The 27,592-nt window shown below is 50.3% G+C and overlaps 2 long non-coding RNA genes across 10 annotated transcripts in view; one reads left to right on the top strand and one right to left on the bottom strand.

Annotated features, from left to right (window-relative positions):
• LOC110261780 (uncharacterized) overlaps window positions 1–27,592 on the top strand; it is a 537,063-nt gene that overhangs the window by 194,143 nt on the left and 315,328 nt on the right. For 3 of the 8 annotated variants that reach the window (XR_014809604.1, XR_014809608.1, XR_014809603.1), the window contains exons 1-2: window positions 9,952–10,106; window positions 12,479–12,664. The exons of 2 other annotated variants lie outside the window; for them this stretch is intronic. This is a non-coding gene — a long non-coding RNA (uncharacterized LOC110261780). Of the gene's footprint in view, window positions 1–9,951; window positions 10,107–12,478; window positions 12,665–27,592 lie in introns of those variants that run through there. 3 more of the 8 variants (XR_014809607.1, XR_002346314.2, XR_002346317.2) reach the window with 2 other exon arrangements.
• On the bottom strand, window positions 4,907–10,795 carry LOC102163473 (uncharacterized). Of its 2 annotated transcripts, none has more exons than XR_014809613.1 (2): window positions 10,582–10,795; window positions 4,907–8,489 (listed from the first exon to the last, which is right to left on the bottom strand). It is a non-coding gene; the product is annotated as an uncharacterized LOC102163473 (long non-coding RNA). The 2 variants fall into 2 exon arrangements; XR_002346316.2 differs by having other exon boundaries at window positions 4,907–8,753; window positions 10,582–10,770.

The raw sequence follows: 27,592 nt of genomic DNA, 5'->3' as shown, positions 1-27,592 counted from the left end.
TGCTGACCTCCCTGGAGCAGGGTTCGCCGCCTCCTCCACTGTGCTCCCAAATCGCGTTGTCCACGCATTAGTCCTCCAGGGGCTTCTCATCGCTAGAAGGACTGTTTCCATCTACTCCCTGAACTCCTCGCCTGCAGTGACTGTCTTCTCTTTTACTTGGTTCTCCAAGTGCCTGCCGTCGTCCCTAGCAGGGCCAACACGTTTTTTGAAGGAGTACATTTCGCTTATGGTCTTTATGATTTCTTGCTCCGTTCATAGAAATGCGATCACTGCAACAGCATACAGTCAGCGCTCTGTATTCACGAATATGGAACCTGCAGATGTGGCGAGTTGACTGCACGACCCCATTTTAGAAAATGGGCTTGAACAGCCTCAGATTTTGGTATCCTTGGCAGTGGGCGGGGGGGGTCTTGCAACCGACGGTACCGCGTTCACGAAGGCGAGTGTCTGTAGTTGTTTTCTGTCTCACGTCGACTCCGAGAGACGGGTAGAGGGAGGCAGGTTCTTCTCCATGACTTGGATTCTTAGGGGCAGGGCTATGCCAGGAATCTAGACGTCTTGCTCTGAGTTTGGTCATCATTCACGTAGAGCATTCTGCCTCCTGAGATGCCAGAGGGAAAAAAAATAACAAAGCCGGAGGGCAGTCTAGATGAATTATTGCCACCCCAAGGGCCACCTCAGACAGAGGGCCGCTCCAGTACCCTAGAGGGATGACTCCCTGTGGTTCTATACCCGTGCTTGGAGAGCGGTGTAGAGAGAGCTTGTTGTCAGATGGTCCTAACAGAACGGGTCACATTCCGGAATCTGACCTCCCGTTGCCCGAGAATGCTGTCTGCTGTAAGCTCCGGGGACCGTCCACGGAGCAGAACAGCTGGATTACAATTAGGATATGAACATCACAAAGAAGTGTCTGCAACCCCGGGGCAGGGATGGATCGTTTCTGTAATTCAAACCATATCCCATGAGAAAGTTGTTTACAGGCAGCAGCACAAATAGAGATAAATTGGAGAGCATTTGGGACAATTTCTGTTATGTCAATAGACAGCGCAGAGGTTCTCTCCATCCCTGCCTTAGGAGCAGGGGCATCACGTGGAAACACCGCTAATCATGCACCTCACTAGGAAGGAACGTTTGTAGGTTTGCAGGCAGAGAATTTCAGTGGGACAAGGAAGCTGAAAGGTCATCCAGTGCTAGGCTTTGGACGTTTGGATCTTTTCCAGCAGGAGAGAAAACATGAAGTCTGAATGCTCCAATTCGCTGAGGGTCAGGACAGATTAAGTTTTAGTTGTGGCGCAGAGGCCCTGCCCCATGGGGGGTCTCTGCACCCTGGGGGGTGGGGGGTGTCACAGTGTGGATGTGATCCCTGTGGCTTCATCCTAACCTCTCACCAACACGATGAACCTTCCATTAACTGCAACGCCCCGTAGTCGCTTGCCTCTTGCTCCCTGTCCTCCACTGGAGACAAAGAGATGGGTTAACAGAACATAAAGGAAATAAACCATCAATTTCTGTGCATCCGGCTTTATCTTTTTAAACCTTCTACCTTGGTGTTCTAATCGTAACATGTTCGTATCTTTTAACCCAATGATTTCCTTTTTTGGTGGGGGAAATTTATCTTAGGGATATCATAAGAGTTCTAGATAAAGATCTAGACGAAACGGAACCGTCCCATGATAAGGGAAGCATTAGTTAAATCCAATTCTATGTCGTTATTTAAATCACGTGTTTGGAAAAACCATTCAATGATGTGAAGGTGCTTATGATAGAAATCACAGGAGCAAGATGCAAATCTGTACCTGTGGTATAATCTGTCTGATGTTTTGAAAACCTTTTTATCTCTGCCTAGATACATAGAGCTATAAATAGAAAACTCCTGCAAGGAAGACCAAAAAATGATAATTATGGTTATCTCTGGGTGGCGGGATTTGGGTGTATTGTATTTTCTCCTTTGTTCTTAATTCATTGTCCAATCTTTACCCGAGTAGACATCCGAAAACAGCTTTATAAACAATACTGAAAACTCTTCGCTGGCTTCTTCCTTCTTTCCAAGACAAAATCCAGACTCTTTAGCGGGGCCACTGGGACTCTTTAGGATCTGGCCGCCCATTTCCTGACTCAGCTCTCTCTCCTCCTCTCCTTAGGCCCCGCTTCCACCTGCCGTGGGGTCCGCTGAGTTTGCGGTCCTCTTCCACAGGTGCAGTGCTTTCTGAAGGGCCCGTGCCTTTGCATGTTGCTGTCCTTTCTGCCCGGGACACTTTTCTTTCCGAGCTGGTGCTGGCACGCTCCCCTCTGCGGCCCAGACCTCCTCGCTCAGGGGAAGCCTCCTGTGGTGGGTGCTGGTGGAGGCCCTGCCCGCTGGGTCCCCCTTCAGGTCCAAGGTGTCCAGCCCCCAGCATCGTGCAGTTGCCTGCTGGTGGCTCACAGAAAATCCCCGCCCCTGCTGTTGTCCGTAGCTTGAGGTCTTGCCGCTCCCCTGGGACAGCCCACATCTAGTGAGTGGTCGGAGCTCCAGGCCTGGCCTCAGTTAGTGACTGCCCTGAAAGGCCAGTTGAGGGCTCCCTGAGAGGTTGGCCAAGGCCACTTTGGCAACTGCATCACCTGAAACTTCTTCCTCCGCCCAGTCCTGCCAGGGGGCCTCTCCAGGAAGGTGTGTCCACACCAGTCTGTCTTTGGGACCCCCTCCTTGGCCCCTTCCTGCACTCCCAAGATTAGATTAGAGCCTGGTCCTCCAGGGCCTTGACTGCCCTTTGTTTGTGTCTCCCATTGTATGGCTCTTTTTTTTTTTTTTTGTCTGCACCCGTGGCAGGTGGAAGTTTCCAGGCCAGGGTTCAAACCCGCACCACAGCAGTGACCAGAGCCACAGCAGTGACAGTGCTGGGTCCTTAGCCGACTGAGCCACCAGGGAGCTCCAGAACATGGTTCTAGTGCCTCCCCTACCTGCCCCCACCTCCCCGCGGATAACAGGGAGTGCCTCCTTTCTCCTGTGTCTGCAGCACCTGCTGCAGCACCTGCCTCCTAGTTTGTGATGCATGAATGCATGTGAAAGGGGAGCAGAACAGAGAGAGAATAACAGGTCAGGAAATCAAAGGAGTCCCTCATTGACAAAATGAAATAATTCGGGTCCTTCCACACCTTGCACTTGAAGTTACATTTCCTATGGACCCTTCTGTGTATCTGCCAACACACCAAACTCTGACTTTAAGGTCCCAGGGAGGCTCCCTCAGGGGCACCTCAGAAAATTCCAGTCAGGAGTTGGAAGAATGCTGCACTCTATTTTTTCCTCTTGTCTTGTATTTGCAAGACTAGCCCTTCTTTCTTCTCGCCTTCAACTCTCCTTTCTGTTTTTCCCACCACTTCCCAAACTGGGTCTACGGCCAATTTGTCATCGTGGGAGTTGCAAAGGAGTCATGACAAAGGGCTGAGCTGACCACGCGATTCTTCTTCAGGAAACTGCAGAGGGGAAGGTTGGGTGCCTTTTCAAATTCATATCATCCCCTGAAGAATGACTTTGGGGTAGGGGTGTTCTGATTCCTTATTCCTAAGGAAGGATTTAGGTAGATGTTCCCTGAGGGGAGAAGGGAACCTCTCTCAGATTCCACTATTATCTGTGTTCGTAATCCCAAGTGGGGGCGATTAGGTCCCAGGCTCTGTATCCAGTTCATGTGGGAAACACCCAGCTCTTAATCTTAATAGATCCAGGAAAGCCCCCGCCCCCTCTTCTCTTTCACTGTCACAGGGTCCCCTCTTGGCTGGATTCTGTAGTGCTGGAAAAGTTCTGAGTCGCGACAGAAGGCTGCTCCGTATTTATTCCGTATTTCAAGAACAGCCTTGCTCTTCTCTTACTATGGGACCGCCTCATTGCCTCTGGGAAGTGGAGCTGAGTTACTCAGTGACCCTTCCCAGGTCCCGAAAGCCATGATTCCCAGTGCCCGGCGAGTCCGTTGAGGACGCACGGCTCCCTACCTCCTCCCTCGCTCTCTCTGTGCGTGTGGGAATCCGCTGGAGAAAGTGAGCATCCTCTGCTCCTTCAGGCCTTAAGCTTTGGGGGCCGCTCCCCATGTGGCAGAGTCGCCTGTCTTCCACCGCCGCCTGGCACTGGCTGGGTGACAGTGGGACAGTACTAACAAGGCCGCAGACCAGAAGTCATAGTCTCTAACCAAGCCTTTCTCAATTTGAGAGCAATGGTGATGCTTTAACCTCCGTCGTATCCCTGCGCCTCCTCATTGATCCAGATCATGGGCAGGAAGGAGGGGCCCTATTGACTGGGTTCCCCAGAACCCCAGCCTCAGAGAGGGCTCCTCTGCTTGGCCGTCCACACTTGCCGGGTGGGGTTAAAGCTCTGCTCTTGATGGGCCGAGATTTGGAAGGGGACCCTGTGACCTTGACTAAGAGACCAGCTGGCCGAGCTTGTCCCGTCTGCAGTCTGAGTGACTCAGGGAAGGTCTTGACTCACTTGGGGCTTCCCCATAAATCACCCCCCGTTAAGTGACAGTGTAGTCATGGAACAAACAAGGTCCCTGCCAGGGCTCCTTCCTGTTCCCACAGACGTCCCGTTGAAGTACCCGCGTGGGCGAGGGGACGTGCTCCCCGGAATCCCTCCCTTCTGCGGGCTGGAATCCAGTGCGTGTCGGGTCTCCCAGGCCAGAGTAATCCCTCTTCTCCAGACTTCCACGCTCATTGTCTAGGACGTGCATTTGAGACTTAGGAGTCCTGACTGACTGAATTGCTTGCTCAGTTGTTGTGGTCATCGTTCTTGGGGCATTTTATCTCAAAGCCCAACCTTCTTCAAGTTTATGAAGCAGAAGGGCCACGTCGTACACCTCCTTGTATTTCCCCCTCCCTGCCAAGAGCCTCACATGGATTTATTTGCATTTGGCAGTGTGGAGATAAATGAAGTGCAAGCAAATGAGAACGAGCAAAGGTTATTTATTCAGAACTTCCTTGAGCAAGGGCGTCCGCCACTGTCACTTAGGTTCTGGCAGAGACTCAGAGGCAGGCCGAAGAGGGGGAGGATTTATAGTGGAAAAGGGGACATCTTCAGGAGTGTCTCCACTGGACACTATTGCCACTGCGAAGCTGGAGGCAGGCCAGCTAGAAGCAAGGCGTCCCCTGCGATGGGGGAGGAGTGTGTATTTGACTTTCTCTGGTTTGTCTGAAGGCGGAAGTGGGGACAAAAATTAGGAAAGCTCTCCGTTATTGAGTTCTGGCCATTTGGGGCCAGTTGTTACAGGGGTTATTATTTGACTTCTGGGATTGTTGCTGCTGATAGTAGTCTGACTTTCTGTGAGCCTGATTTAGAGTAGGCTGCCTTCCTGGGCTGGTTACTGTAGATGATGGATGGTTCTCTTGGGCTGCTCACTGCAGCGTGTAGGTCAGAACTCTATTTTTATTATATATGATCTGGCCAATGTTCCTTTGTATATTCAGGCTCTCAGTAGACATCAATAAATGGTGGTTGACATGAGGACGCAAGTTCGATCCCTGGCTTTGCTCAGTGGGTTAAGGATCTGGCATTGCCATGAGCTGTGGTATAGTTTACAGACATGGCTTGGATCTGGCGTTGCTGTGGTTGTGGCATAGGCTGGCAGCTACAGCTCCGATTTGACCCCTAGTCTGGGAACTTCCATATGCCATGGGTGCGGCCTTAAAAAAGACCAAAAAAAAAAAAAAATGTTTTTGGTTGATTAATTCATAGCTCTATGGTTGGAGCTTTGAATTTCCAAATTGATATCCTTTCTCTTTCCTGTTGCTGCTTGGCTAGACAGTTTATTGAGCAAACATCTTCCCTTTAATTTTTGGATCAAGACCTCAGAAATAGCACAAGGGAGAAGGAGATTTACCCTGTTTTCCTCCCTTTTTTATTCATCACTTTGGAGTCTAAAACACCAATCAAGAATGGTCTCCATGGAGTTCCCGTCGTGGCTCAGTGGTTAGTGAATCCGACTAGGAACCATGAGGTTGCAGGTTGGATCCCTGGCCTTGCTCAGTGGGTTAAGGATCCAGTGTTGCCGTGAGCTGTGGTGTAGGTTGCAGACGCAGCTCGGATCCTGCGTTGCTGTGGCTGTGGCGTAGGCTGGCGGCTGCAGCTCCGATTAGACCCCTAGCCTGGGAACCTTCATATGCTGTGGGAGTAGCCCTAGAAAAGGCAAAAAGACAAAAAAAGAAGAAGAAATGGTCTCCAGTGTTTCTGACTAGAAATTACTGTAGTTCAAGTCCATCTTCGTATGATGCAGACACGAAGGCCTGCAGACGTGTTCGAGGTCATGATGGTGGGTGATAAGCCAAGATTACAGAAGAGGTTCCCACCGAAAAACACGTAGATTTGTCTCCAGCGTGGACCTAATGGGTTTTTGTGCAACATGTTGGCACAAGAGAATGGGAGACCAATGAAAGTCTTGTATGGTTTTTGAACATTGGAAAAAAGCCAAGATCCGAAAAGTGGAGGCCTTTAGAAGAGCGTTGCTTTGGAAGCCATGGAGCAGAAACACGTGTGGAGGGAAGCGTGTTGTCGTCAGCACAATGGGTGATGGGCTGTTGTGGTTTCCTATGGCTGCCGTGTAACAGCGTACAACAGAATGGGTTCACTCAACGACAGAGTTATTTCCTCAGTTGGGCGGCTGGAGATCTGCAATCAAGGTGTCAGCAGGGCCACACTCCTTCCGAAGCCTGTAGTGAGACTCCCTCCTTGCCTCTCCAGGGTCTCGGAATTGCTGGCAATCCTTGAAATTCCCTGCTTTATAGCACCCTCTGTTCCAGCATCACATGACGTTCTTCCTGTATATCTCTGTTTCTGTGCCCAGATCCAGTCTCTTCTTTTAAGGTACTGGCCGCACTGGGTTAAGGGCCCACCCTCGGAGCATGGCCTCATCTTAGCTAAGGACATCTGCAATGCCCCTGTTTCTCATTAAGGTCCCATTCAGAGGTGTTGGGGGCTAGGACTTCAACATATCTTTTTGGGGAGACACAAATCAACCCACAGCCCAGGCCACCGTGCAGCCCTGCGTCCCCTCCATGGAACTCTGTGGTCGTCGTGAGTCGCTGACCTTCCCGTCACTTCCCAGCAGGGCCAGCACATGCTCATGACTAAACAGGGCTGATCCATGAGCCCTGCTGCTGAGCAGCGCCGCAAGCAGGCAGTGATGAATCAGAAATTGTCATTTAAATAAAGCCACCCAGTTTCTCTGTGAATATGTGTCACAGGGTAGTTAGAACCTCATACCCAACCCACTGCTGCACGTTGGTGGCACTGTTCAGTTACACATCTTTTTTGGGGAGCCTCTTACTCACAGTCCCCTCAAGCCTTATTTCTCTGGGGGAGCTGAGGGCGTGTGCTCACCCACCTTCCTTTCATCGCGTAACCTCGCCTGCCTCCAAAGTTCGTGCTGTCCCGAAGCTCTGTGCATCAGCCCAGGCACCCCTGTTAGTCACCTCTTGCCACTTTTCTCTTTTTTCACTCTTTCAGGAAGTAATGTTTTTACTCAGGTAAAAGAGTCATAGGAAGAGTGTTCTGCCTGTTTGATGATTCATTCCTTTGCCGTTTGCTGTTTTTAAAAGTTAGAGGGGAAAACCCTTCTGTTCAGGGCTTTGGTGAATGGGCTTGGTCAGTGACGGTGAGAAAATGCAGTCATAAAACACTTTCAACTTAAAAGCGGAAGTCATCCTGTTTATTGGTCTTTCCGATCCTTCTGAGGGGCAGCATCATAGTTCTCATAGCCCCTGGAATACGTGAGATGGGCTTCCCGGCTTTCAAAAGACCTGCTATCCGTCCATCTGACTTCCTCCATGTTTTGTTGTGAGTGAGTCATGGCAAGATGGGTGCCCTGTCAGGACTCTCCTCACTTCACGCGTGGATCGGTCCTGGTCACAGGCTCAGAGCCTCTCAGAGCTGAGATAGAGCTGGGCTTAGGCAGCTAAATGGGTCCCTCAGAGGGCTTCGGGTGCTGAAAGGGGTTCCCTCCAAGTTCGTATGTTGAAGTCTTAACCCCTGATACCTCAGAACGTATTCGGAGATTGAGTCTTTAAAGAGGTCAGCAGGTTAAAATGAAGCCATCTGGGTGGGCCCTAATCCAGTAAGACTGGGGTCCTTACAGAAGAGGAGATGAGGACACAGTGAGGACACAGGGAGACAATGGCCATCCGTGAGCCAAAGGAGGGAGGCCTCGGGAGAAACCAGCTTGTCCACACCTTGATCTCGGACTTCCAGCCTCCAGAGCTGTGAGGCAGCCCACACCTGTCGTCTCAGTTGCCCCGTTTGTAGAACTTTGTTGCAGAAGCCCTAGCAGACTCACACAGAGGGGGACAGGTTTCCGACGTGTAAAGGGAGCCCTTAAAGGTACTGTGTCAGCCATGGAGATCCTGGTCCAGGCCCCAAAGACCTGCCGGCCCAGCCCTCATCCAATTTCTTGACGAGATGTTGTGTTTGTTCTACTTTGTTTACGGATTCAGTTCAGCTGGCATCTCGTTGGCGATGTCAATTCTTTTGCCATCTTCTGCAATACCAAGGGAGAATTTTTCTAAGCTAATTTTTTTTTAGCTGCAAAGATGACAAATGCTATCAATGATATCCAGCCAGAGTATATTTTCATCCCTTTTCTTCCCATCAAGATAAGCCAAAAGTATTTGTTGCCAGAAATGGAAAACAGCTTGCTCATCAGCCAGATGATTGCAGTGTTCAAAAGTTCCTCTCATTTGCCATGTGTGTGAAAAGTTAAGAATTGAAAACAGACACGCTTACTCTGCTTAAACTGTGAGCTCTGTGAAGCAAGGAAAAGAGATATTTGGATACTAGAAGAAGAGTGGTGGAGATGGTTTTGATGGCAAAGCGAAAGGGTCTTTTCAGATTGCTCTGAGCTGAGAACGCCCCCCCGCCCCGACCAGTTGATTTAATAGATGTAATAGAGGATAAGGCTCTCCATCAATTAGACGAAAGATGAGCCTCAGGTTACCAACCACCGCAGCTACCTTTGTGTTCTAGAAGAAACCCCACTGTCCTACACAAACGGGGCCCTTGGGACCTTCACTCTCTGACCTGAAACAAAACTATCTAGGCAATTCAGTTAGACGTTTCCCTGGCTGCCTTGATGGCGATACCTCCATGAGTTGTCAAGAGACGTGAGAAGTTTGCAGTGGGCCTGGGGCTTCATTAGAAACAGGCAGCCTTCAGAGGATGGGCTTGAACTGTTCCGTTATTTTCACTCATGAAGAAACCAGGGATATGGGTCGAGTGTCTGAGAGTCAGTTCAGTTGCCCGGTGGTCATCCCCTTATTATGTTACAAGGCCGTGTGTTTGCTGAGTGGTTTCTGATCATTCTTAGTCGTCTGTCTTTGCAACGACTTCGGGGACTGTGTGACAATCAAGAGAGCTATTTTAAGGTATAGAAATGCAGGCTTACAGAGGTCAAAAGATTAACTCAGGATGGACCAACCAACCAACAAAAACCAACCCTGCCCCCCCCCCCAAAGAAATCCCCTGAATTAAAATCAGGGTTCCCACTCAGGGCTGTAATTACCATTGCACAGATTTCTGGAAACACCCATCATCACTTTGTGTCTTTAGGAATCATTTGCCTCTCAACACTCGGATTTCCTCCTGGACCTGATTCTCAGGGTCCTGGAAGTTAACTTGAACCCCGGGATTTGGCTACCTAAGAGAAGGGGAAAAAAACAAACCCCAAACACCTGCCCTGATCCTTCTTTGTTAAGGCCAGCTCAGAGTAGGGCAGAGTAAGTTCTCACGCAGAAACAATGCTGCATTGAGTTCCACTTCCTACGGGCGCATTCCTGCCTGCCAATTTGTGTTCAGGGTGGGTGTTTTTAGCAGCGGGGGCCTCTGGCTGGCTGCGGGCGGGAGGGGGAGGGGGCGGGGACCAACTTTCAGGTGCACACGGGCCGCAGCGCTCAGTCTCCTTTGCCTCCACTACCCCCCCCCCCCCGCCCGCCGCCGCCCCCCCCAGCCTTCCCTGGGCCCTGAGCCTCGCTGTGGCCCCTGCTCGCTCTTCCTCAGATGAAAGCACGATCCATCGATCGGAAAAGGTACCTGTTACAAGTCTGTGAGCGGAGAAACAAAAGCCCCGCCGCGGACACCCTCCCACTAACTGGTCTTAATGGTAGGTTTAATTTCCTCGGCTCCCTGAAAGGAAGGGCAGGACCGCCGCGGAAGGAGCCCGGCTGCGGGTAGTGGCGGCGGTGGGGAAACGACAGCTGTCGTATTCATGGTTAATCAGGTGTGTCTGTCTTTGTGTCGCATCTGTCTGCTACTGTTGCTGGGCCACATGTGAAAGGGAGGGGGCCCTGCGTGTTCAAAGGCAGCAGCCTGACCTCTGCTTCGTCCTCCTCGGGGCGGGCAGCGTGTCTATTTAACTTTCCCCATTCTAGGAAGCTGTAATTCTACTCCATTAGCCCACCCTCGCCATTTTGGCCTGACAGCCGCAAGCTGCATCCAGAACGCCGTAAATCTGCCCCAAGAAGGAGGCCTCTCCCTCCCGCTGCTTTTCCTGGGGATGCCCTTCAGTCTCTCCGGCCGGAGAAAACCAGAAAGAGAGAGAAACACGAGAACACAGGGCGTCTTGGGCCGCCTCCCACCTGAAATTGACCTGGACGCCGAAGGTCCGTTTTCCCTCCTGAGCTCGGGGCCCCAGGGCTTCCTGACGCCACGACCAGGACCCAGGACCAGGACGGCCCTTTGCTCCAGATCCGCTTGTCTCACACACGCGGGTGTTTGCATCAGAGCTTAGTCATCCCCCTGGAGCCCTGTCCTCCTCCAGCGTCCCTGCAGCCCCAGCCTCTTCTCTGCCCAGGCCCAGGGGGCGAGGGCGGAGCGAGGGGGAGGCTCTGGCTTCTCTTTGGCACCTTCCACAGCCCAGCCCAGCCCAGCCCAGCCAGACATGGCTGAGCAGCCAGAATGGGAACAAGCCCACCATCCACCTCCCAGCGCATGAGGCTGTATTAAGGCTCAGTGTCCACAAGTCTCCAGTGGGAGGGAGGCTCCAACTGACCCCTCCTACCCGTGGTCCTGGGGGCTCCACCTCACCCCTTTGAAAGTCCTTTGCTTCCAGCCCTTCTGTTTCCAGCCCTTGTGTTTCTTGGAGTAAATGGTAGTCATCAGCCTTTTCCAGGCCAAGGAACTCTCACTCAGATTTTGATTTTCCTTGAGAGTCAGCCAGGGTTCAGCAGAGTTTGCCACTTGCAAATCTATTTTTGTTTAAGCTACTTCTCAGTACAGGCACAAACTTTCACTCCATCGTGTTAATTTTTCTTATGAGAAGGCTGGAGTCAGGCTCTACTGACCTGGTGCTTTTGGTGTGTGTGTGTGTGTGTGTGTGTGTGTGTGTAGAGTACGTATCTTTTTTTAAATCCAAATTATTGCCTTCCCAGAGTGTGGCTTCGTGTCAGTCCAGCTGAGTTTCTTTCATCCATGAGCCTGTATGGGCTGCCAGGGCTGAATGATTAACCTGCAACTTTGGGTTCAGGAAGCTCTTGTTTCCTTGATACTGAAGGAATTTGGGAAGCCATCCTGTTGCCTTGTGTGCTGCCATTTTCCTCTGCTACTGCCTGGATCTCCAAATTTCGGTGAAGTCAGTAGGTAAATATGAAGCTCTCACTAGAAGCCTAGCATTCTGCTAGACTCTTGTGAGGCCTTGAAGAACATATCATCTTTGAGAGACCAAGGATTGTATGAATAAAGTAATAAATAACAAAATAAGATTGAAAAAGTTTTAATAACTTAAATCAAAGTCTAACATACATGAAGGAAAATGCACAAATCCTAAACATATAGCTTGATGAATTATCACAACTAAACACACTCCTCTTACCACCGTCCAGAGCAAGAAACACAACTCTGGGCATTTCCCTGGTGGCCCAGTGGGTTAAAGATACAGCATTGTCACAGCTGTGGCTCAGGTCACTGCTGTGGCATGGGTTCAATCCCTCGCCCAGGAACTTGCCAAAAACAAACATTTTAAAAAGAAACGCAATGTTATTGCAGCTGGAAGCTTCTTAATGTTCTAGGCATATGGGAACTTTGCAGTGTCTAAAACTTCTCTCCTGCAACACAGTTTGGAACTGAGATTGCGTTCTTAATTACGTGGCTATCGACGTTCAGTGATGGGAAGGTTCCCACTGGCTGGAAGGGATTTGCTCAGGGAGATTTTGAATGTGACCTGGGTTCTTTCTGAGCTTGGACTTTGGAGAGCCCAGGTTGGCTGGATGTGTGGTGCTCATTGCTCCAAGGAAGGACGTGGAAGATTCTGGCATCTTTTTAAAGAAACTGTGGTAAAGTATACGTAATATGAAATTTACCGTCTTACCGTTTTTGCGTGTACAGCTCATAGTGTTACTGACACTCAGATCGCTTCTCAGCCAGCCCCCGGAACGCTTTTCATCCTGCGGATGGAAACTCTGTGTCGGCTGAACAGTAGCTCCCAGTCCCCTCTCTCCTCAGTCCCGGCAACCACCGTTTTCCTTTCTGTCTCTACAGACTTGACTGCCCTTGGTACCTCGTATCAGTGGAATCCTACAGCGTTTGTCCTCTTGTGACAGGCTGATGTCCTCGAGGTTCATCCGTGCTGTAGGGCACTCAGGATGTCCCCCCTCCTTGGGCCGAGTCCGGCTCCACTGTGGGCGTGGGCCGTGCTCAGTCAGCCCCTCAGCTGCGCGTGAGCAGGTGAGCCCCTCCTGCGTTCTTCTTCCGTGAGACTGCCGTGCACGATGCTGCTGGAATGTGGATGTGCAACGATCATTTCAAGACCCTGCTTTCAGTCATTTGGGGCACATACTCAAAAGCAGAACTGTCACATCACAGGGCGGTTTTGTTCTGAAGTTTCGGAGGAATAGCCTCGCTGTCCTCTGTAGCAGCAACACCGTTGCGGCAGCAGGTTCACTGGACTCTTTGCGCCTGCACGGCCTCTGGGGCAGCGTTACAGGGAGGGGGACGCAAGGGCTGGGTGTGCAGGGGGTGCTGGCGTAGGGGGGGTGCTCTGGACTCTGGAGGCTCTGGTCCCGGGGACTTGAGGGTAGATGAGGCAGGAGAAGCTGGGGCCACAGCCGTTCCATGGTTTACCCTGGAGACTCCAGTGAACAGAGTGGGAGTGATTTATTTTCCACAAAGAGAGATGACTTTGTCTTAATTTGTGGGAGAATGGAGGGCCAGGGGGTTCCTGATGACAAGGTACTATTCAGAGACCTAACGCTGTTCAGCGTTATCTCCTCCAGATTTTATGGGGCTTTAGGTAAAGGTGTTGGTGAGGAAGAGGGAGGGACATGGCAGCAATGGCACCAGTCTCTCTATCCAGTAGAGACAGGGCAGGCAGGGGTGCTACCTGAAAAAAAAGCTGGTCCTTGGGGAGTTCCCGTTGTGGCTCAGTGGTAAGGAACCCAGCTACTATCTATGAGGCTGGAGGTTTGATCCCTGGCCTCACTCAGTGGATTAGGGATCCAGCGTTGCCATGAGCTCTGGTGTAGGTTGCAGACTCAGCTCAGATCTGGCGTTGCTGCGACTATGGCATAGGCCAGTTGCCGAAGCTCTTATTCGACCCCTAGCCTGGGAACCTCCATGTGCCCCACGTGTAGCCCCCCCAAAAAAGACAAAAAAAAAAAAAAGCTGGTCCTTGGAAATACAAGTGCTAAACCCGAATGCCAGAAAAACCCTTGTGTTGGATATTCAGAAACTTTTTCTAGCAAATTTTAAGTGTTTCTGTGTTCTAAATCTTGATGCTTTCTTGCCAGCCTAGCCATCAACATGTGTTTGAAGTGGGCATTCTGTGGGTCCCGTGGGTAGGGATCTTCAGGACTCAGATATGGGGATTCATTATTACCACTAAAAAGAATATACATAAAAGATTTGCTTCTTCCAAATCCATTAGCATTGGACATCTCCCATTTTATCGTAAAAACAAAGCAAAACAAAACCCACAATTAGTCACGGTACATATTTGTTCTTAATCTTAAAAGTCATGTATGGCTGGGAGTTCCTATCGTGGCTTATTGGTTAAAGAACCCAATTAAGATCCATGAGGATGGGGGTTCGATCCCTGGCCTTGCTTAGTGGGTTAAGGATCCGGTGTTGCTGTGAGCTGTGGTGTAGGTTGCAGATGGAGCTTGGATCCCGCATTGCTGTGGCTGTGGTGTAGGCCAGTAGCTCCAATTCTGTCCCTAGCCTGGGAACTTCCGTATGCTGCAGGTGCAGGCCTAAAAAGCAAAACAAAACAAAACAAAGTATTGTATGGTTACCACCTAAAGTATCTAAAGGAAAAAAATAAATGCCCTACCCCAAAGGGGAACTGTTATTTAACAGTTTGTCTTTCTTTTCTTCCAGAACGTTCTACATACATTAAGCACAAACATATCTGTGTTTCTATGCATGCAAATGCCTGAGGTAGCTCAGTCTAGTTTCTACTAGTTAGAGTCCAAACATTACTAATATCAATGCACAGGTAATAATACATTTATGTATAATAAATGCTTTACCATGCTAAGCTGCTCTCACATATTGTTGAAGCTCAACCACATTATTTAAAATCAGTATTATTCTCATTTAACAGAAAAGAGGTTGAAAAGATTAAGACACTTGTCCAAATGCCCACAACATGTTGGCAGTGGAATTGGCACAAGAATCCAGGTCTTTGAAATAAATTCCAGTCCACCCGTCCTTCTCCTCCACCATCACTGGCGGCCAGATATCACCTTACAGAAAGGTTCAGAGAAGCTACCAAGTCACCATCTTCATAAAACTTGCTCATCTTGATCTCTCCTCGGTGTCAGTTTATATATTTATTTATTTATCTTGGCTGCACCTGCGACATGTGGACGTTCTCTGGTCAAGGGTTGAACCCACACCACAGCAGTGATCCGAGCCGCAGAAATGACCACTCTGGAACCTTAATCTGCTGAGCCACTGGGGAACTCCTCCATGGTGTCAATTTAGAAATCTTTAATCTTACACTTGTGCGTGCACTGAACTCATTTAAATATAAATAAAATAAGAATAGAGTTTATTGAAATAGACATTAATAGAATCTTAGGGAAGACAACTGTTAGAAAAAATGTTTAGTATTCATGGTGTGTGTGCAGCAGCTTATTTAAAAAGTTGTTTTGATAAGGTACGTGCCTTGAACTCCTACTATAGGGATTTAGAAGACGTAAAATAGTGTAATCTTCTTGCCCAACTGAGTTTTAGGTCAAACGGCAAAAAGGTGTTGATCTGCCTCCTTGATATAGAATGATAACTTTTTTTATTGCTGAGTTTTTTAAAAGTACATTAGTTAATTAAGAACCATTTATCTAGAGATATGTTTTCTTATCAAGTACACACTGAGAACGTGGCCATAGATGTTACATAGCAACAGAAATGCCTCTGTGATTTTGGAGGTGAATTCTTTTAATTTTCTTTTTTTAACCTCACAGTTGCTGTATAGGGAATTATTGATAGTTCATGTTTTATTTCCTTTTGTTATAAAATCTTCATAGTTTGCAAAAATAAAAGTTAAGAGCTGTGTGTCCTTTATTTCCTACTCCCTGTGAGAAATGTTAAGATAGAGAGAGAAGATTCAGTGATGGCTTTTGTTGGTGGAGAAAATGCGGCTGGAAACTGGTAGATAGGAGTGAGGAAGAAAAAATTTCTTTAGTACTGTACTAGATTCAGCTGTAGAGGAGACAGAAATGTAACAATGACCTAGAAAAGGTAACCCGTATTTCTCTCTTAAATAAAAGATGTTCAGAATTAGCAGTCCAGGGCTGGTAGAGTTCCTCCATGAGGTTTTCAGATGTTCAGTTTCCTTCTAGTTCATTAGCCTGTCATTCTTAGAAAGCAACTTTTGTCTTTATGGTCTTTATTGTCCAAGATGGCTGCTAGAGCTCCAGCCATCATATTTGTATTCTTTAAAAGAGGAAGAACATCCCAGAAATTCCATACAGTACTTCTGCTTGTGTCTTATTATCTAAAACCTAATTATTTGGTCGCTTAGCTGCAGGGTAGGCTGGGGAATATGGTATTTATTGTGGATGGAAATAAGCTGGAATGAAAATTGATATTCTCTTATTTAAAAGGGAGGAGTGGATATTGAGAGGAAACTCATATTCTTTGACACAGTTCATCCATTTTGCTCCCCTCCCCCTCGCTCCCAATACCCCTGCGTACCTGTCTTCTGCCTTCTTGTTACCTGGGTTATCATGATAATTTCTTGAGCTTCAGAACCATCCTGCACCAAGATGCAAACTTGGGAATGAATGCCACGCCCAGCAGAGCAATAAGATTCAAGTCACGTGAGTCCCCTGGCACTGTTTTGATTAAGCCTTTTTTGTTAAGATTTTGATAGTTGTGTCTGGGCTTCAATCTGAACTGATACAAGTGTAATATAAACTTGGAAAGTGGCTTTCTCGTTAAGATCATAGCGAGTTTTGCCTGCCAGTGCAGATGAACTGACCCTCCACCCATCCATCCCGGGCTGCTCTGTGCCCAGCACCAGGGATACGAAGCTGGCTAAGACATAGACGTACCTGGAGGAGCTCACACTCCAGCAAGGGACACACAAACCAACACCGTAAAAGCACTGCAGTTGCTTTAGTAGAAACCTGTATGAAGTAGAGTGGAGCCCAGGGATATTTGTAATATTCTCTGCTGCCATCTTTAGACTGAAAAAAAATAACCCCAAACCCCTTATAAGTAAATCTGGGGTGTTAACGATCCCGTATTTTTCTTCTTCAGTGTCAGCATGTTGATCATCTCTTATTATTTCTTGAGCATAAAAAAATGTTGTTTTTGTTTGACTTATATGAGGAATATGATGTTATCAGATTAAACACTAATTTTCCCTTGAGAAAATTTCAGGATGATAGGAGTAGACTATTTTTACATAAAACCAAAGATAGATTGGCTACTTATAACCTGCTCAAGAGGAAGTGAGTGTTTTAGGTGAAAAGAAATGTATTTTTCCTTTTACGTGTTAGAGTAAGCTGAATCTGTGTTTACTTGCTGTTATTCGCATTGCAGCAAATCATCCCCGCATTTGTGTGTTCCAAAGAGCTCTAGGTGATTTCTCACAGCGACTTCCACAGACAAGGAAGCCGAAGTTCCTGAGTGTCTAGGCAACTTTCCCAAGGTCCTGCCACTGTAAACAAGGGAGGCTGGATTTGAATTCAGATCTGGACTCTTTTGTATTCTACACCTGTGCCAATCACAGCCTTACCATGGAGACTCGGAAGTGAAGGCAGAAGGAGGTGGAAGGTTAGCCGAAGCTAGAGAGGAAAAAAGGTTAAGCTCTTGCGAAGTTTTCCTGCTCAGCCAGGAAAACATTGCTGCCGTTATCAGGTAATTGAAGTGTCAACGGGATGCTGTCAGAAGGGCTGGATGAATTTGTTCCTGTTGGCCTGTACGCGGCTGCTGAGTGAGCCGCCCAATTGCAGTTTTTAGGTAAAGAAACTCTCTGGCGATTGAGGGAGTTCCTCTTTCGAAGCAACTCCACTAACATGCAAAATCAGCGTCCCTGCCATTGGCCTCGTTACTGCCTCCAACACTGATCCTTCCATAAAAGAGGCGTCTGTCACTTGACGGGACTGAGCCTGTGAGACTGGGGAGGCTTCCCTGGCTTGGTTTGCTCACATGTCTGCACACTCTCTTTCCCTGGTGTGTGTTCTTTCATGGCCAAGTCCGGGTCGCCCGGGGACCTCCCTGTTCTTTGGCTCACGAGTTTGAGGGAGAGACCTGGACCCTCTTCCCCGGGTTGGTGATGAGGAGGCTAGACTTCCTTGCCTTCATTTTGGTCCCTGACCTCCTCCCTTGTCTTTTTCTTTCTCTCCATTCTCGTTCTCCTTTCCCCATGGACCACCAGCCTCTGTGTCACTGTCCCCCCCCTTTCTTGGTGCCCTCCCTCCTCCATCCTGGCTGTCACCAAACCTCAATGCTCACACCTTCTACTGGGAGAAGCAGTGGTTCAATGGAAAAGCCGTTGAACGGTTCACTGGTCCTCTCGCCGGTCCGCATCTTGACCCCTGACAGCCATTCAACTGCTGCCCGGGGAACTGGAAAGAAATAGCTCAAGCATTTGTTTCTTTCTTTCTTTTTTTTTTTTTTTTTAAATATCTTTTTGCCTTTGCTAGGGCCGCTCCCACAGCATATGGAGATTCCCAGGGTAGGGGTCTAATCAGAGATGTAGCCACTGGCCTACACCAGAGCCATAGCAACACGGGATCCGAGCCGCGTCTGCAACCTACACCACAGGTCGCGGCAACTCGGATCCTTAACCCACTGAGCAAGGCCAGGGATCGAACCCGCAACCTCATGGCTCCTGGTCAGATTCATTAACCGCTGCGCCACAATGGGAACTCCCAAGAGCATTTGTTTTCTTAGTAACCACATAGGTTTTGGTGTTGTTCGGTGGCATGTGTACTTTTGATCAGCTTTCATTTCCAATTCTGGGATATGCCTTTTTTAAAAGCTTGTGTCTTTCACTCGAAGTGTAGTTGATAGATGACTTGTAAACACATGTTGAAACAGTAGGTCCTCCAGGTGATGTCTCATATTATAGACACTTAGAGAAAGGTATCTTTTGTTTGTTGAAGAGTAGGAGTGTTATTACAATATCTGTCACACTGGGAGGCAGTCAAGGGATCTTTTAGTAAAAAGTGATTGATCTTTTACCCCCTCCTTCGGAGATATTGAAAGAAACCCCCCCCCCCAGTGCTTTATAGAATCTCCTCAAATTACCTGATCTTCCACTCCTAGTGTTGAAAATATTTCATTTTTTTACATAACGTTTTAAACGACACTCCGTGTAAAAAGTAACAGAAAGTGTGCACAACCACACCAGATAAACATAGACATCATCCATGTTTGTCCAGGTTGTCATGTTTCACTCTATTTCCTTTACTTAGGGTGATAGAGCCTTTGCTAGGTAATCGCGCTGTTGCCACTGGAGATTATGGACTTTTTGTCAATGTATTCTGAGAAGGTGAGAGGCGTCTCGATTCCTCTGAAGTGCTGGGATCTTCTATGAGTCAGTCAGTAGCAGCATTTAGTCCTTCTGCTCAGTAATCAGATGTCCACCATTCCCGCGGTGGACACCTTCACGGGTCTGAGAAGTCAATGTTCTCAACCACGGTGTCCACGCTGGATGCGGGAAGGGATGCGTTAACTGATAATTGTTGAAATACCAGCGTTTTGATTCATTTACTTTGTTGGTAAATTCCAGTGCATTCCAGAGGCAGCCTCCTTACAAATGCTCTTCTGAGATTCTTGGGCTCTAATGTGCTTTCTTGATGGGAGAGGAAGGGGTGGGTGTGCACCTGGCCTGCGGTCATGGGGCCGTATTGGTGTGAACATTATCTGGGTTGCGATCTGGGTCAGAAGGAACAGAGAGTTTCCACCCCTATGGCTCCCTGTTGGAGGATGTGGTTGGTTTCCACTGGAGAGGGGCTGCCGGGCCTCTCTAGTTAATGGCGTGTAGGGAAGGGGCTGTGGTAGAGAAAGGTCTGCATGCTGTAGCCCCACTCTGCTTCTGAAGCCGAGATCAACAGAGTCAGAAGATTTCAGCGAGAAAACAGAAGCAAAGTCTCCTTCTGAGAAAATAGCTGAAGTCTGTTCTTTTGTAATTTTTTGGACACTTTTTTTTTTATTACAGTAGCGTTAAATCTTACAATGCTGTGTCAATTTCTGCTGTCCAGCAAAGTGACCCAGTCATGCGTATACATATATTCAAAATCTGTTCTTTTGATACATGTAACCGTTTCTGGCCAAAAGCAAAAGGCCGACATTTATTCTTTGACATCAGCTCCAGTCAATGGGAAGGGTCACCTTGCAGGTTTGGGGCCTCTTGTCACTTGCTGCACAGTTTTCGTGGCTTCATTTTCTCCCTCTCTGAGTTTTATGGAACCAACTCCTCCATAGATTGTGTGTGTGTGTGTGTGTGTGTGTGTGTGTATGTGTATGTGTAGAATGGCTGTGGTAGAACTAGAAGACCCCTCCCTGAACTGGGCAACTTGTACTTGGCCTGAGGACTTGCAGGCTCGCCGAGTCTACCGTTGGTCCGCACAGGGGCGACTGCAGGAGTTCCCACACCTCCGGTTTGCTGCTTCAGTGACAGCTTGGCTGCCCAAGTGTGTGGGGGAGGGAATCACAGCTTTTGTTTTTGCAGCAAAGGTCTTTCAGCTTTTTTTCCGTGGGAACCAGTTGACATGTAGTTTCAATGACCCCTTGCAATTTGTCAACCTGGAGGAGGAAAGATCAAGGTCTTATATTTGGGTGTAACGTTTTCTATACCATTTACTTTTGCCTGATGACATAGGAGGACTCCTAGGAAACTAGAGCAGCATCCTAGGCACAATGCAGAGGGCCAGACCGGAAGGAAATCCAGCCCTTAGAGGCAGCTGTCTGCTAGAGGCTGTGAACGGGAGCATACACCTGTGAACGAGGAAGCGCTCCCTGCCCCGGGGCTGGGGGGTAGGGGAGACAGCAGGAGGTGAGTGCTCGGAGTTTGCTCAGAGCAGCGGCCCTGAACCCACTATTTCAGGTGATCAGGCGCACAGAGGTCCTCCGATGCCTGAGGCAGCCCAGGGAAACGGGGCCTCTTGCATCCCAGACTCCTCACTTGGTCTTGCGGGGTTGCTCTCCTTGCCTGTGTCAGCCTCTGCTACCGCTGCAGCCCCTGCTGTCTCTCGTTCCACTCCTCACGATTCGGGCTTCCTTGTGCCTCTTCTGGTGATGCTTGCTTGCTCCTCCCCAGATGTGGCCGCAGACGTGACGGATCTCACCACCCCGCGTCCTGCGAGGCCTGATGGGACCACGCGGTGTGGTGGTTCCCTCTTGGCAGAGCTTCCCGCCCCGGCCAGCTCTTGCTTGACTTGTTTGCCGCTGCTCACATCAGATGGGGCAGCAGGGAGGCAGGACCCTACTGGATGAAGCTGGCCTTTGAAGAGGGAATTGCCCGAGGTGAGCCCCTTCCTCAGAGAAAGGCTGTGGGCCATTGTAAAGGGGACACGTGTGGGACAAAAGTTTTTCTTGGAGTTCCCGTCGTGGCGCAGTGGTTAACGAATCCGACTAGGAACCATGAGGTTGCGGGTTTGGTCCCTGCCCTTGCTCAGTGGGTTAAGGATCCAGCGTTGCCATGAGCTGTGGTGTAGGTTGCAGACGCGGCTTTGATCCTGCGTTGCTGTGGCTCTGGCGTAGGCCGGTGGCTACATCTCCGATTCGACCCCTAGCCTGGGAACCTCCATATGCTGCGGGAGCGGCCCAAAGAAATAGCAAAAAGTCAAAAAAAAAAAAAAAGTTTTTCCTGAGCCTCTCTGCAGCATAGAGGGAAGAAGATTCAGTTTTCTGGGAGAAATCCTCGGGAGAGCTGAGTGCTGGGTCAGAGGAGGGCAGCGTGAGAGGACCGCCCACCTGCCTCCAGATTGTGGGGTTGCCTAGAGGAATTTGAGAATATATGGTGGATTCTTAGCTTGTGCCTGATGTGCGTCCCCCCTCTGGTGCCTCTGTGTTTGTCGTGGGAAGGGTACCGAAGACCAGGGGTCCAGAGGAGGCAGCCCAGAACCAGAATGTGAAGGTGTGGGAGCTTGGGCTAGATGCCCAGATTGGCTGAAATTGCAGGGAAGATGTTAGACACTCAGTGGCCTGGACTTGGGTGGCCTAGAGATTATCCAGAGGTCTTCCTTAACCTCTAACTGTCACATAAAAGGCAGCGTCTGGGTAGAAAGATGAGATCAGACACCAAAGTTCAAATAGCCAGAAAGAAACACCAGACCAGAGGGGAGGGGCCAAGACTGGCCCCCATTAGGGCAGAGAGGTGGAGCTGCTGGAATGTGGGTCAGGACCTCTCGTTTAGGGACAGACTCGCCAGTGGGCGGAAGGCATCCTTCAGGGCCACTTCCGTGATTGGGAGAAGGGAAGCTACAAGGATGGAGGGAGAACTAGACACCCAGCCTCAAGCCACGTCCCTTCCTCGCAGAGTGTGAAAGAGTGCCGAGGAAAAGTGGGCTGCACACCCACTCGCCGGCCTTTCTCTCTCCTAGCCCATTGTCTCCACTCCCCTCTCGGCCTGGGCCCTCCGCGAGAGACAGAGCCATCCTCGGAGAAGCCTTTGTCACAACCCAGCCTTGATATGGGCCGTGAAGGTGAATGGATGAACACCAAGGAAATAAGCCGCTGAGCGCGGTTTTGAGACTGCATCTCAAAACGATGTTGGTCACCTGCCTCCTCTGAGTGTAATAGAAGTCATGCAGCTTAAAAACTCTGACTGTTGATTTGAAAATTTACCCCATGCAGTGATTGATAATAGAAGCTTTCAGGAATGAACAAAAAAAGAGGGGGAGGGGACGGTACACCAGTGCCGGGAAAACATATGTGGATAAGGTTCCACATATGTTTGAAAGGGAGGATGCTTAAAAGCCTTGACAGTTCACCTTCCCCATGTGGCGCTCAGCTGTCCCGACTTCCCGGGTCTGGGTTACAGGTGGGCACACAGAGGCACAGGCCATCAGGAGAGGAGGGTGCAGGCTCTCTGTCCATCTTGGTATCATTCTTGGTTTTTTTTCTTCTTATGGTTGCACCTGCAGCATATGGAAGTTCTCAGGCTAGGGGTCAAATTGTAGCTGTAGCTGCCAGCCTATACCACCGCCATGGGGTCCGAGCTGCATCTGCAACTCACTGCGGCCTGTGGCAACACCAGATCCTTAACCCACTGAGTGAGGCCAGGGATCCATCGCACATCCTCATGGATGCCATGTCGGATTCCTAACCCACTGAGCCAGAAGGGAAACCCCCTCTTAGTATCATTATTTAAAGCGGCACAGTGACCAGACTACCACCGATGGCTTATTTTGAACCAACCAGGAGAAAAAAAAAGGAGGCCTGGCCGTTCCCAGAGACCGCTGCCCCTGTCCCTGCCTGCACTTAAGAGGGCCACTTGACCGTTCCGAGGAAGATGTTACTGTGGACCAAAAAAAGACATTCTGTTTGACTGGGCCGTGCTCCAAAGAGGGAAGATGTGGCCTCTTCGTCCCTCGATTGCCTTCGAAGCAGACTTTTCCCTCCCCCGGGGTCGTTCATCAGATTAGAGCCCTTTTCTAGGCCCTCGACTTTGTTAGAGATTTTCTTAGGAAACACCCAGTGGTTTCAGGTTTTAGTGGAAGGAGGGTGGATGGAACTTCATTGACGCTGAGCCTGAGGTCGAGGCGAGGGCAACGATCTGTCCGATTCGCTATTCTCAAGATGGAAGGAGGGAGGGAAGTTACACCAAGCCCCTCGAGTGACGCCGTCTTAGTGAAGCAGTCCTGAGGGTCAGCCTGGGTTTGAGCGGCCTGGAGGGGATTTATTGCCTAGAACAGCGAATTCTAAAATGCAGCTGCAGTCCAGACACGTGAAGAACCTTCGTAAATACTGATGCCTGGGCCTCATTCCCACAGAGTCTGACTCAGTCGGTGTGTTTATTTCCTGGGGCTGCCACAGCAAAGTTCTACAGACTTCAGGGGGTGGGGTGGTGCTTAAACAGCAGACATGTATTGTCTCGCAGCTCTGGGGGCTAGAAGTCCAAGATCAAGGCCCTGGCAGCGTTAGTTTCTTCTGAGGCCTCTCTGCTGGGCTTGCAGCCGCCTGCCTTCTTCCCGCATCCTTACAGGGGGTCCGTGCTCTCATCTCCTGTTCTCATGAGGACACGGGTCACATTGGAGCTGGCCCACTGTCGTGACCTCCTTTCACTTTAGCCACCCTCCAAAGACCTGATGGCCAAGAGGAGCACCCTCTGAGGCGCTGGGGTTAGGACTTCCACCATGAATCTGGGGGGACACGGTGTAGCCCGTAGCAGTCGGCCGGGCGAGCCCAGGCATCGGTGCCGTGAGCGCCTCCCCCAGATACTCGGATTGCAGCTGAGGTTGGGAATCTCTGTTCCAGATGGCTCTGTCCGAGCATCCAGAAACAGCTGCTTGGAGCAGAATCCCCGGACAGTCATTTTTTACATTGTGAAAGTGCTGGGAACTTGTGCAGGAAAAGGCTGCTGTAAACAGAGCGACGCAAAGAGCTTCGGATACCAAATGAGGTGACCGTGGAGAGACTGTTCAGAAGTCCCTCCTGCCTCCCTGGGGATGGGGATGGGGGCGCTGCTCTTCTCCCCCGCCCCCGCCCCGGGGGTCCAGCAGGCGGGGTGCTTTTAAGGAGCTCCCCAAGGACGGCCAGACTCCCTCACTGCACTGCTGGATTTTCTGAGCGTCGTGATCTGTGGCTTGGTTTCCTGAGTTGACCTACCCCCCAGGAGGGGCACGCCCTGTGCAAGCAGCTGGCCTCAGTTCTTGGGCCAGGAATACAGTAGCACCTTCCAGAACCCCGCAGCGGGGCCCTTGGACAGACACGCCTGCCTCCTGTGAGAGTGCTTGATGAGAGGTGAACAATTAACGGGAGGCTGGGGTCGCTCCCAGGCGGATCTGCCGCGGGTGGTGACTGGCGTGTGGGGGCGAGTGTCGTGATGCAGCGCCCGGGCTGACTCAGCCCAGCTCCCCTCCCGGCTCCCGGCAGGCACGCACTGGCGCCTCATGGCTCAGCCCGCGGCAGGAGTCTGTTTCTCTGTTGCTCTTGCCCTGCAAACTCAGTTCTGGCTTTTTCAAAGATTGCTGATTTTTTTTTTTAAAGACAATCCTTTTGTGAATCTGACTTTCCTTTTTGTTCATAGCTGATGGTTGCCCTGTGTCTCTCACTCCGAGGCCAGTTATTCACAAGTAAGAGGAGCGGTTCCCCCCGCCTCCCATGAGCCCACATTCATCCGGAGGTCAGGAGGCACTCAAGTTCCCCTCCTGACGTCCTCTGTCCTTAGTCCCCCCCCTCCACCCCACCCCGAGAGGACAGACTTGATGCGGCCTCGCTCTCCAGCCTGGAATGTGTGTCAGGTGCTGGCTTGGGGGGCTTTCCTTCCTTCACTGCACGGCATCCTCTCAGAGGACCAAAGCCACCAGTATGCTTGGCACCCCCACTTTGCAGATGAGGAATCAAAGCTCAGGGGGTGAAGACCTGCCTGGGAATATCCAATGGTGGGAGAATCAGATTCAGATCTACCTCATCCTGACTCCAGATCCCATTCCTGGCTGCTGGGCCTTCTGAGCAGTGCTGACACACCGCTGCTGATCCCACGCGCCCCCCTGGCTCTACAAGGCATCTCTCTGGTGGGCCGTCTCACACCTCTGACCCAGACCTTTCCTTGCCTGAGCTGCAGGCTGGGGCCCCTCGGAGCTCACCTGCCCCCCGCCGAGCTCCAGATGGCCCTCTTTTTGGGAGCCTGCTCTGCCCTGACCTTCCCTTTCCTGAGGATTTGTCTCCATTCAGTGACTCAGGCCAAGATGTGGGAGTCACCCTTGACTCCTCGCTCTCTCCCAGCCCACAGGCACGTCATCAGCGAATCCAGCGAGACTAACAATATCCAGAACCCAGCCACCTCCTCCCACCTCCGCCGTGACCGCTCTCCTCCCCGCCTCCGTGAGTCATCTCTGTCACCCCCTCATTCAGAGCCCTTGGAGCCTTCCTGTCTCATTCAGGGGTGTCAGTTATTAAGTTATTGCCTCCTGACTCCACGCCCGTCCTTCCACATTGGATTTCACCTCGCCCCGACTGGGCCCCCAGAAACCACCCTTCTCCTTGCTCAGCTCGCTCGGCCGGTAGGAGGCGCTAGAGGGAGAGCTCACCCCTGCAGAAGGGACTGCTTCCTCTGTTTTCTGTGGGTTCCCCTCGCCTGCACCTCCTGTGAGGGGCACCACGGCCCTACTGCCTCACCCCCACAGAGGCAGGCCCTTGCCGTAGCAGCAGTTACATCCACGCTGCAACTTTCTTCACACTCAGGAACCAACCTCACTGTGCACCCCAGGGTCAGCAGAGCTGGTTGCATTTCCCCCTCTGCAGGGTCCTGAACCTGGAGGACCCTCTTCAGAGCTTCCAGGGGTGTTTTAAGCGGCCTTGGGGAGAATCCTAAAGAGGGTGCTGGCATCACAGGAGAATGAAGACGGGAGCCACCTGGCACTGTCAGCGTCTCCACTGCGCACGGCCCTGGCTGTACCTGGGAAGTGCGTTACATCCTCCCTCTCTTTTCACCCAGTTGCTATAGTTTTTCCCGGCTGGGAGGCCTGGGGGGGTGCAGAGCTAACTAAATTTAGAAGCTGCAGAATCTATGGCATCTCAACTTCACTCTCACTTTCCATTCTGACTGGCTTTTGAACTAATGGACATGGAGGGGCTGCCTTCCTAGAATAGTATCCTCCGAAGTTCATGGAACATCCTAAGTGGTTACCAGCTCCCGTGAGCTTAATTCATAACAGACAGGCCTGGGAGTGTCGGTGGCTGGCTTGTCCTCTGTGTACAGACTCTGTGAGGCCAGGTCTGCCGTGGAGATGGCCACACCTCACTTCTAAGATGAAGCTTCATCGAACTGGACTAACGACATTTTCAGACCAGGAAGAGGCAAGAGAGTTTCTTGACGCTAGCAGTTAGCAGGGACTCACCTTCCCAGAGCTGAAGGTGGAATGGACCCTAAATCCGGCACGTTCCGGGCTACACCCTGCCCTGCTGGGTTGTGGGTAGGTTCCCTGGATTACAGTGGCATGTTACAGTTCTCACTGCGTGGTTCATCTGTTCAGTCTTGTTTGCCTTGGACCTGAGCCACCCGGGTTTCTGAAGGTGGTGAGCTGGCCACTGTTCCTGGCCCCACAACACAGGTGTGATCTGTGCCATGTGAAATGCAAGTGGCAATTATGGTGGCTGATTTGAAAGGAAACTGAACACCCTGGCTTTCACCCGGTCAGCTTGACTTGGCTATGGGCACCTTTCCTCTTGGGCAAATGAGGGCTGAACTCTTGAGTCAGACTCTTTCAAGGGCTTGCATTTCTAGGTTCGAATCACAAACAAGACAACCTTGTGAAGTTGGGGGCTGTCTCAGCAAACTGGTGGCCTGTAAAAGGAGACCCTTGAGTACATAAAACCCCTCACTCTAAGGGTTTAGATTTTGCTCAGGTTAGAGCTACTACTGCCTTAGTTTACTGTGCCATATACTTTTTTCTTTCTACGGCCACACCCACGGCATATGGAAGTTTCTAGGCAAGGGGTCGATTCGGAGCTGCAGGTGCAGGCCTGCATCACAGCCACAGCAACACGGGATCTGAGCCAAGGCTTCGACCTACACCACAGCTCACGGCCATGCCAGATCCCCGACCCACTGAGCAAGGCCAGGGATTGAACCTGCATCCTCATGGATACTAGTCAGGTTTGTTTCCACTGCGCCACAACAGGAACTCCGAACTGTGCCATATTTGAAACGAGAAATTTGAGCTGTATTTTAACTTTGGAAATTGTTGGGCAGGAGGTAATTGATAAGTACCCTCGGCGCATGTAGCACTGTGCTGGGAACTCAATGGGGAACCTAAAATCCAGGGTATGCTTGGTTACTGTCCTTAGGAAGCTCCTAATCCGTTTAAGGGAATAGAAGCTACATACACATAGACCCCATAAAACCAGAGCATGCGTAAGCATTAAAATGTCTGTCAAGGAGTTCCTGCCATGGCGCAGTGGTTAACGAATCCGACTAGGAACCATGAGGTTGCGGGTTCGGTCCCTGCCCTTGCTCAGTGGGTTAACGAT

This window comes from Sus scrofa, chromosome 7 (assembly GCF_054392235.1).
Source record: "Sus scrofa isolate SSC_HxYL_T2T_F1_AM1 chromosome 7, Sscrofa_HxYL_maternal_Yorkshire_Landrace_v2.0, whole genome shotgun sequence".
NCBI lineage: Eukaryota > Metazoa > Chordata > Mammalia > Artiodactyla > Suidae > Sus > Sus scrofa.
The sequence above is the reverse complement of the archived record's forward strand: the minus strand, read 5'-3'. Positions and strand labels throughout refer to the sequence as shown.